The 10,346-nt window shown below is 41.2% G+C and overlaps 1 long non-coding RNA gene across 5 annotated transcripts; it reads right to left on the bottom strand.

Annotated features, from left to right (window-relative positions):
* Positions 1 to 979: 979 nt before the first annotated feature.
* Positions 980 to 9,994, bottom strand: LOC149870671 (uncharacterized). 5 transcript variants are annotated; one of them, XR_016440812.1, is made up of 3 exons: positions 4,792 to 9,994; positions 3,871 to 3,990; positions 980 to 3,155 (listed from the first exon to the last, which is right to left on the bottom strand). It is a non-coding gene; the product is annotated as an uncharacterized LOC149870671 (long non-coding RNA). The 5 variants fall into 5 exon arrangements; XR_016440813.1 differs by having other exon boundaries at positions 980 to 3,990; positions 4,792 to 4,872; positions 5,020 to 9,994; XR_016440811.1 differs by lacking the exon at positions 3,871 to 3,990 and having other exon boundaries at positions 4,792 to 4,872; positions 5,020 to 9,994.
* Positions 9,995 to 10,346: the final 352 nt, after the last annotated feature.

Below are 10,346 nucleotides of genomic sequence, written 5' to 3'. Positions count from 1 at the left end.
TGCTACTAATTAATATTCTTCCTTAAAGCGTTTCTGACTTGAATGAAAATAAGAAATGGGTTATTGGATACTTCCACAATAACTAGAAGTCAGTCTTCATGTTGCGGAGCTTGAAAAGTACTCCCCTTAGGTGCTTAGCTTATTGACAAAAAGGTTTTCTGAAGGGATCACTGATGAATTCTAGTCTTAGTTATGTGGGTGAAGTTGTAGACCTCAGCTGTCTCTATATTAACAACTGTGCATTATTTAATAGGATCTCTTTATCCCCCTTTCTATGTTACATTCCTCTGAAACATTAGAATATTTTAAAGTTGTGCCATAAAAAATCCAAATCACACTAGATAAATTGTTCCCTTTATGCCTCATTATGTGAGTGGGAATATCATAGAGAGGTACAAGTCTATCTTTGACTTATACATATTACTTATGAGAAATCCTAGGAATATGAAGGGTTTATTTCAGTCTCCTATTCCTTGTTTTATGATTTTTTTTCAGCTTTAAAAGGAGCACAAGTCATCCACTTGTACTGTATGTTCCTACTAGGAATAACTACATTTCAGTGGTTATCTCAATATCAGATATTGACACTTATGGGATTACCTTAGTATGTTCTCTTAAATTTCAGAGCTACAATTTGTGAAATGCATTGAAAAGGACATAAAAGCATTAATTAGGACCAGAAAAATATATTAACTGACAGAGAAGAGGCACTTTACCAATGAAATGGCAATATCCATGAAATACAACTACACTGTATTTTATTATGCCAATTTAAATGTAGTAATTGGTTCAAACTTGCATGCCTTTCTATTTCTACACCATTTATCACTACCAGTTCCCTAACATATTTTTGCCTTATCTCTGCTCCATTGACTTTGGCAAATTGTGTTAAAATCTTCAGTGCACTAATGATCCTACAATAATTCTGAGATAATATCACATAATACAATTTTATTTATTTTCAACACTCCAAGATAAATATTTAAATTAACACAGGATAATAAATAAATAGATAGTGTCATAATCAAGATGGTACACTCATCTTCAGTTGTCCGTCCTCCCCTCTGCCCCAGCTTAGCTCAACCAGCATTTGGTTGTGCACAAAATATTAGCTTATGTCAAAATTAAAACCCATATAATAGCTGATGGTAAGGTGAAGATTTCATTCTAACAGTCTTAAGCACAGCATAAGCCTGGATATCCTAAATATCCAGAGGTATGTCGGTCTGGACTCAGAAAGGTGTTTTTCAGAAAGGACCTAAAAGTCCTCTTTACCCAATGGCAGATATCCAGGCTGTAGCCATATAGGCATAGAGGAAAAGGCAATTAGGACTCATGGTAGAGATGATGTATTTTATTAGACCAACAAGATTTTCACAACCCCCACCCCCCAAAAAAACCTTTAATTGTAAGCTTTTGAGCACAAACACCCTTCATCAGGCATTGGAGAAACGTTTATAAAAGTTCTCCTGGGTAGAAATGAAAGTTCATATTTCATAGGATTTCACAGAGGAGTCAATAGATGGAAAACTCCTCTGGGCAGTCAGTTCATAGCTGTATGGAGCCTCTCACCTCCTGTGAGGATCTGTGATGAGGCAAATTACCTTGAAGCAAAGGCAGGAGCAGGATCTCAGGTTTCAGGTGGTCACAGTTGCTTCCTGCTTGGGAAAATATGAAGATTTCATTTAAAAAAAAAGAAATCAGCTAAAATTCACTATCTTCTGTGTGTCAGGTATCCAGGCTGTAGCCATATTGGTCTAGAGGAAAAGGCAATCAGGACTTGTAGTAGCGATGATATCTTTTATTATACCAACATAACCCATACAGAAAATCCTCAAACAATTGCAACCCATACTAGAAAGAGACCCTATTCTTAAAGCAATCTTCCTAGAACCACCCATGCTAACCTTCAAACTACCACCAAACCTCGCTAACCTCATTTCCAGAAGCAAACTTCCTCAGGCCCAGTACATACCATGCCATGACAAGAAATGCAAAACCTGCTAAAACATCTCCACCACCCCCACAATTATTACATCCCACAACAGAGCCATCAGCATTCCTGGATCTTACAGCTGTACCTCCAGAAATATAATACATCTCATCCAATGCACCAAATGCCCAGATGGAAAATATGTAGGAGAGACCAAACAACAATTGCATACCAGAATGAATGCACACCGGATATCTATCACAGACAAGAACACCCAATTACCTGTGGGAGCACATTTCTCACAAAAAAACCACTCTCTCTCCAATCTCTCAGTCCTCATCCTCAGAGGAAACTTACAAAACACTTCTCAGAGATAAGCCTATGAACTCCACTTCATCAACCCCCTGGATACAAAAAATCATGGACTAAATATAGACACTGGATTTATGACACATTATAACCTGCCTGACATCTGAGTCCCCAAGTACCTCTCCTCTATTCATCCCCCTTTCCCCCCACACAGATTGAGTTTCATCCACTGACTCCTCAATTTACAATCTTCACTGACTGCCTCTCTCACATGCATACCAGACCAGCCTCTGGCTTCTTTACTATTCATTCCATCCAGGAAGAGCACACACCAACAGCAAAGACTTCCTCAGCCTGATGAAGGGTTTTTAATCATAGAATCAATGAGTGGGAAGGGACCTAGACAGATCATCGAGTCTGACCCCCTGCCATAGGGAGGAAGGAGCACTGGGGGTGGGAGGGGTCATAAGACCCCAGCCAGGTGCCTATCCAGCCTTCTCTTGAAGATCTCCAGGGAAGGTGAAACCACCACCTCTCTGGGAAGCCTATTCCAGGCTCTGGCCACCCTTACAATGAAGTAGTTCTTCTTAAACTGAAAAGCTTGCTTAAATTTTTTTCCAACTATTTAAGTTGGTCTAATAAAAGATATCAGATTCACCCGAAGAACTTGTCTGACATTAGACCAAAAAGATTTTTGCAAAAAAAAGTCTTTAATTGCAAACTTTTGGGCACAAACACCTTTCATCTGGCAATGGAGAAAAGACTGTAAAGGTTCTCCTGGGTAGAAATGAAAGTTCCTCTTTCATAGGATTTCACAGAGGAGTCAATAGATGGAAGAGTCCTCAGGGCAGTCAGTTCATGGCTGGTATGGAGCCTCTCACCTCTTCTGAGGATCTGTGGTGATGCAAATTACCTTGAAACAAAAGGAGGAACAGTGTCTCAGGTTTTGTGACCTTGACCTGATTGCCCCCAAGTAAATCTTATGTTACTTCTAATAATCATATGGAACATAAAAGGATGTAGTGATCCTGACTGTCTATTCCATTGGGCAATGGTAAATAAGTATAAAAGAGTAAAATCCATATAAAGTTGATGAAATAGAATAGTCATGCCTAATGTATGTGACACTTCAGCAGGATTTTGATATTAGCTGTAGGCAATCAAATACTGCAGATCTGTAAAGGCCTGTTTTTGTATTAATAAGTGAAAATATTTTTTCCTAAAAAATTCATTGTTTAACTCTCAGTGCTTGACTTCCATTAAGAAGTGGTCATTCCGGTAGGAGGGTAATGACAACATTGACTATTATAGAAATACGCTGCAGTTGAAATAGGTTAAGCAAAAAGTACTACGGATACAAGAAAAAAGTACAAAAAAATAGTATAACAAATGCAGATGCGTGGATACCATCAATGCATCTGGTTCATTTGGATCAAGCATATGGAAGGTCATTCTTGGTAGTTGCTCCTCAGGTCTAGAGTTCCTTCCACCTTGAAGCCTGTCTGAACCTGAGTCTAGATATTTTCTGGAAGTTCTGTAAAACCTTCCTATTTGAGCAGGCATTTAGCAAGAGCTAGATTGGGATATTGTTTAGAGAAAATTCTGTTTTATTTCAATACTCTACTTACTTTTATAAGCTTTTTTGTTCTCTTAGTCTGTTCTTTTGCTTGTTCTCCTGTTATATAATTTATTTTGCTTTCTTACTGTAAACTTCCCCGAGCCTTTGTTGGGAAGGGCAGCATATAAATCTAATAAATAAGTAAATAAATAAATATCTGTGGTGTATTAGGTGTGCTTTCATTGGATGATATCTTGTAAAAGATAACTTAAAAAGGACATTAATTATGATCCTGGACCTAGCCTGATGTCTCCAAATAGTATTACTAGATCTTACTCCTCACATTCTTTAATAAATGGGCTTCAGGAGACTTGACACTGACAAGCACTTGATAGTGCTGAACATTTTTAAAAGATCAGCAGGTTATATAGTTTCTCTTTTTTAATAAGTATAGTGAGATGCACTCATATACTTGTATAGCACAACCCCATTGCTCTTTTAAACTGTGTGCTGACAAGACTGTTTCAATGCAATGTAACACATTTCCATGGGGGCTCTAAGAAAAAATAAAATGGATTTTGATGACTGATAAGATGACATTTTATCGAGATTATATTTTCATTTTTCTCATTATGCCAAATAATTTAGTAAGAACAAAATATGCTGTATTTGAAATCATGCCTGATTTATCCTCTCTGTGAACTGAATAGCTAACATAACCTCAAATATTTATGTAAATAGAATTATCTGCTGAACAACTAAGTTTTTGTTGATAGCCTTAGCTGACCATAATCTTCATTATGTATTCAGTATTGTCTTGCTAGTCAGAGTTACTGGAAATTTTACTCACATACCATGAAGTATTTTGCAAAGGAAAATCTTGCAAATCAAGTGCGATGGGTATAGCATATATTGAGCTAATCAAAATGCTAGTTTAGATTATTCTGTTCTGATTCCATTAAAATACTATAGTATTAAAAGCAATACTTACTTTCCTGTCTCATTCTATTTTTATAAGCTTTTAAAGGTTCACATTAGAGCCTATTTTCAAGACGATAGCATAATTAAAGTCCTAGAAAAGAAGGAAAATACTTGTTTGTGCATGCTTGTAACAGTGTGTTCCAATGGATAAGGAGACAAAAATCAATGTTTGCAACTCAGATGTTTACTTGTTGAACAAAAATTTTAGTCAAATCAGAGCTTTTCAGGTTTTTCTTACCTACCCTTCTGGCCTGGTGTTCCAGTGTGGCAACAAGCTTATTAAAAGACATGTGGAAAAGTCATCCTCAATTTGAAGAAATGCTGCTAATGCTGTTCTTCCTAGGCCTCAAGGACAACATGGCTGTGTCTAATCATCCTCTAGGTCCAAAAGCAACAATTCAAGTGAATATAATTTGAGTAGCACATCAAGCCAACACCTCCATAGTTGATGTACTCTAATATTGACTCTAATATTCTACCTGTGACTGATTTGTCCACAAATATTGTGTGGCTGCAGCTGGTTCTACAGATGCTCCAGGAAAAAAAATTAAACACAGGAAAAAAGCACTAGCTAAGAGTTTGTCAATTCAAAGGGTGTTGTTTCACTTAATTTTAGATAGCTCTGGGATGCTCTTAACCCCTGTATTGCCCACACATTAAAGACATGTAAACTAGTTCTAAACACTCTTTAAGCCTCTTAAAGTTTCACCACTCCAGGGCAGGTTTATCTCTGATCTGTGTTACCTAGCTAGTATCCCATGAATGTGTGGGCACTCCCCAGAGATAAGCCACCCAAGTTTCAATCCTCCAGTATTCCAGAATGCAGTATACTCCTCCCTCCGCCCTCCTATTCAAACTTTCCACCCCTGAACTCTACTGCCCAGGGAGTGGTACTAGCATCAAACCAAATCTAAAAGCCCATCCCTGAGTGTGTGACTTGGCCAGATAGCTCACAGGGGCAGAAACTAGATCCAAAGAGAAGGCTGGGGGGTGGAGCAAGGTAGGGGGCCAGGTTAGAGGACCTGACTACCTCATCCCTGTCTCAATGTATTAAAATATCCAATGGTCTTTAATTTACTTACTCTTTACTTTTTTTTAAATTATGTTTTCTTTTTTTGTATCCTTCAGTGACTCACTGCCTTCCTTTCACCAACCAGCCCCTTAGCGACCATTCCCACCCTTTGCCTCTTCACCTCCCATTTCACTACTCTGTCTCTACCGTTAAACTCTTCCCCTTCCAATGTCATGCTCCCATCTCCCCACCCAACTATCTTTTCATCCCCTCCTCCCCCCATCAGGAGCAGGATTGAAGCTGGCTTACCCACCCTCTAGTGGAAACTCACAGCTGTAGCTCCTAGTCAGACCCCTGCTCACCAGCCTTCTAGTGGCAATTCACTGTTGTGCAGATTTGGGACAATCCAAGAAGTTTTCCAGCCTGAACATGTGACAGACCTAAACTTGAGCTAACACCAACACCAATCAACATTTGAGAAGCTTAAAGTGCAATGTGTAACTAAGCCCAGAGTCTCCATGCATATGGTAAAAACCTTGAACTTAAAAACTCAGAAGTCAATTAATATTCTTATTATTCTAAGGTAGGAAAGCTTAGTGTGCTGGCTTCAGGAAATGAGGGACACGAAAGAAAAAAAAATACTTATCGCCACAAGCAACAAACATTATCAAAATGTTTTGAGCTATTGAAATGTCATATCTGACAATGAAACCTAATGATCTCCTGGGTAAAGGAAAAGAACTAAACAGTTTTGAAGTTCATATCAAAACAGGACTTAAGAGGCCAACAAATAGTCTCTAAGACCTCATACAAAGAATGATTTGTCTATCCATGCAAAATCTTCTAAAAATCTCTGCCAAAATTGACTCCTTATGCTACTCCACACCCCCAAAAATGTTACAGTTCCAATTAGTGGAAAATTATCAGAGGGCGCGTCTACATGAGACTCTTAATGTACAGTAGACTAATTCTATTGTACATTAGCATATCACAGCAAAAGCTGTGCTAATATACTAATATGCAATATAATTAATTAGTCTACTGCACATTAAGCATCACAAAAAGACTGTGCCAGTGCTACTTCACATTGTGCTGGCTACTGCACATTTAGTAACGCTAATCTGAGGTACAAACTAAATTTAATTTGCAGTAGCAACAGAGCATTAATGCACATGCAGATGCACCCACTGAGGGGGAAAAATTTGAAAAGAGGACCAAGAGATGGGATGAGACTTGTTTCGCACTTTCCTTTTCGTACTTCCCTTTTCATGTCATAATGAGAGATGCAAGTGAAGGACAGGAAGATGCATCAGGAAGTAGAAAAACTTGGTCTTTTCAGTCCTACCGCAAGTGGCACTTTTTTGGCCTAGAGAGAACTGTAGAAAATCTTAAAACATTAAAAGATTTGCAATCAAAGCATATGTCATGGGGTGGGGTCCCCAGAGATGGCCATGACACCCCTAGGTCTCTGTGACTGTGCCAGTATTGCCCAATGGGCACCCTTTTCCTCTTCTGCCATGTCTTGTTGGTAATTATAATAAATAGGGAGGCTGCCCATGAGTTTGTGTTTGGACACAGTCCTGATGGAACCCCCTGAATCCTGTGGGTTCTTGGACCCCTTCTGGGTCCTGCTCAAATGGTTGCCTTGCGAGACATCCACAGCCTTATGGGCTAGGGTGTGGCTCCAAAACCACCCCTTTACAATGCCCCAAGCCTCACAGATGGTATTTAAATGTTACCTCTCTGGGGACCTTGCTACAGCTCTGCCTCTTGTCATCACCAGGCTCTCTGCAGCCCTGTCTCTGGACCCACACAGGCTCTATGCTCTCTGCAGCCCATTTTTCACTGCGCCCCCTGGCTCTGGGGTCCCCACACTGTAGTGGGCCCCAGTGAGGCCTACTTCTCCCCCAATAGCCTCATCCCAGTCCACTGGTTTATAAACAGAAACCAAAATATGAGCCCCTGGGCTATAACTTAATACAAGCAGTTCAGGGTGTTCTCTATCCCTTTAAAAGAGTCAAACTTCCCCCCAGCACTAAGTGCCTTGTAGGCCAGGGCACCTGGTGAGCTTCTAGAGCCCCATTAGCCTTATATACAGCATATCAGGCAGCCACAGAATCTCTGGACAATTCTTCCCTGGAAGCTCCTTCCCCTGGCTGCTACCAGAGAACTAACCCCTGCTGGTCTCAGCCCTGGGATTTATATGTGCCTAGGGCCCTGCCTTCTTCTGGTCAGCTGACCAGGTGCAGGTGCAGACTGATTCCCTTGGTAGCCTGCTGCCATAGCCACCTGAACCTGTGGGGTTTTCTGTCTGGCTCTTAGGGCCCACTCCCTAGGCAGTTTCTCCTTTTAAAGGAGCAGGCACCTTGGTGCCCTGCAACAGCATAATTAAAATAAAAAAAGGGGGGGGGTCAACTTTGAGCCAGATATTACTTGCCCTTCATATGCCTAAATGTTGTGCGATGTACTATAGTTTTTGGCATTCTGGCCCACTGCAACTTGTATTTATTATTTATTAGATAAAATTGATAATATTCACAGGAAACATTCTACCCCACTGGTAGCAGGAGCCCAGGCTAGTAACTCAGGCAGCATCTTTGTCATTAAGCCATACTCTTCTGGCTTGTTCTTTTGCTTTTGGAGCCAGACATCCCTCTCGTCTGCTTGGGGGGCCAACTTCAAAAGAAGCATTAGAGAAGGGTCCAGGGAAACTTAACCAATAGCCTCATAGTTAGCACTGTTCATGGAGGTAGAAGATGAAAGTTCAAACCCCAGGTGGGTGAGGGGGCCTAGGACCTGGCCCTTGTACTGCTTGAGCAAAACTCTTAACTACTAATCTAATAGGCTGAAAAGGTAGGAGGGTCCCTCCTGCCATTTCACTTCTGGTAATTTAAAGTATAGAGTGATTCTAGTTCACTGCAGGTAAGAACAAAATCCCAGACTGTGCATAAGTGTCCAAAACCAAGCTTGTGTGTCAATATGTATGTCGTTTGAGTACATTTTCTGATTTTTACTAGGAATGATTATACCTCAGTGTTTAACTGAAAATTGGTATTAGACATTCATTATTTCCCCAGTGGGCATATTTTATAAACTGTACTATCTTCTCTAAATTTCAGGGGCTGTCACTGACATCTCATCATGAATGTCTTGTCAGCTCAAGCTTAAATGTTCTAATGTGGAAGTTTTAAGTCTCACCCCAAACTTCCTCTGCCACATTTTCTCAGTCATGTGGACAGCACCCCTGATTTGTGTGCACCTCAACTTCAGTGTGATATTTGATTCTGACTTCAATCTAGGGAGCCATAACCAAGCTACCTTCAAATCTTACAAGTTTTCTGCATACTTTTCTAGCCAAGCACATAGCTAACTCTCCTGTATATGTTGTTATTATCTCAAGTCTCTGTTACTTGAGAGAAATTTCAGAATGTTGCCATAATCTCCTGTGAATCACTTTACTTCACCCCTTATTCTCCATCACATCAAACATAGGCTCTTTTTCTTCATTTCTGAGGATCTTAATGCTCTATCCCACTTTACCTAATGTCTCTTATTCAGTATTGAAAGGTCAAATCCTAACTCTGATAGGCCTGTGTTACTAAATACTATATTTTCTATCAAGTTTCTTTGAGCTCTCTCTCAACCTGACTTTTCTGGAATGAAATCGCATAAATATCTGCCAAGCTACCTCATTCCTGCAAATTCTTCCTTAAAGCTCTCCTTTTCTGCTATGGCTACAAATCCTTACTATTATGCTGTAAATGTGCTCTGCCTATTTTTTTTTAAACATATTTTATCACCAATTGAAAATTAAAAAATGGTTGCTACATTTATTTATATGGGTGTGTCACGGAGGCACTGGGGTGCTCCGTGCCTGAGATGAAGAAGAGGTGAGCTGCCAGTCACCAGGGCAGCTCAGGTGAGGGTTGTCAGAGCTGCCAATCATCAGGGCAGGGCAGCTGTGGGTTGCCAGGCCAACCAGCCGGTCAGTTGACCGGAAGGGGGCAGGGCCGGGCCCTTTATAACAACTGAGGCCTAGGCCCAGTAGCAGTTTCCTTCTGGCAGGAGCAGGGCAGGAGCAGGAGCAGGAGCAGGAGCAGGAGCAGGAGCAGGAGCAGGAGCAGGAGCAGGAGCAGGAGCAGGAGCAGGAGCAGGAGCAGGAGCAGGAGCAGGAGCAGGAGCAGGAGCAGGAGCAGGAGCAGGAGCTCTGTGGCTGAGCTGAGCTGAGCTGAGCGGCCTGAATGGGTAGTGGCAGCATTGTGGTGCTGACTGGCTGCGATGATGCTGGGGAGGAGAGTACCTTGATGAGAGGTATGGTTGGAGGCCCTGGTGGGGGGGCTCAGTGTTTGTTATGAGCAGGAGGCTCTGTGTTTTAATGCTGAAGCCAGGTGGCTGGCGCCTTGGTTATAGTTATTCTGGAGGACCGGGTAAGGCTGTAGGAGAGTGAGGAGGCCTCATGGGGATTCCCCAGCAGCTTGGGGGTTCCCAGTGCTCATTAGGGGCACAGTGCCACAGCAGGCACAGCATAAGGAGGGTGCTCGCTGAGTGGGGGT

The sequence above is a fragment of the Crocodylus siamensis genome, chromosome 2, assembly GCF_052110815.1.
Source record: "Crocodylus siamensis isolate JL-2025a chromosome 2, ASM5211081v1, whole genome shotgun sequence".
Classification (NCBI taxonomy): Eukaryota; Metazoa; Chordata; order Crocodylia; family Crocodylidae; genus Crocodylus; species Crocodylus siamensis.
The sequence above is the reverse complement of the archived record's forward strand: the minus strand, read 5'-3'. Positions and strand labels throughout refer to the sequence as shown.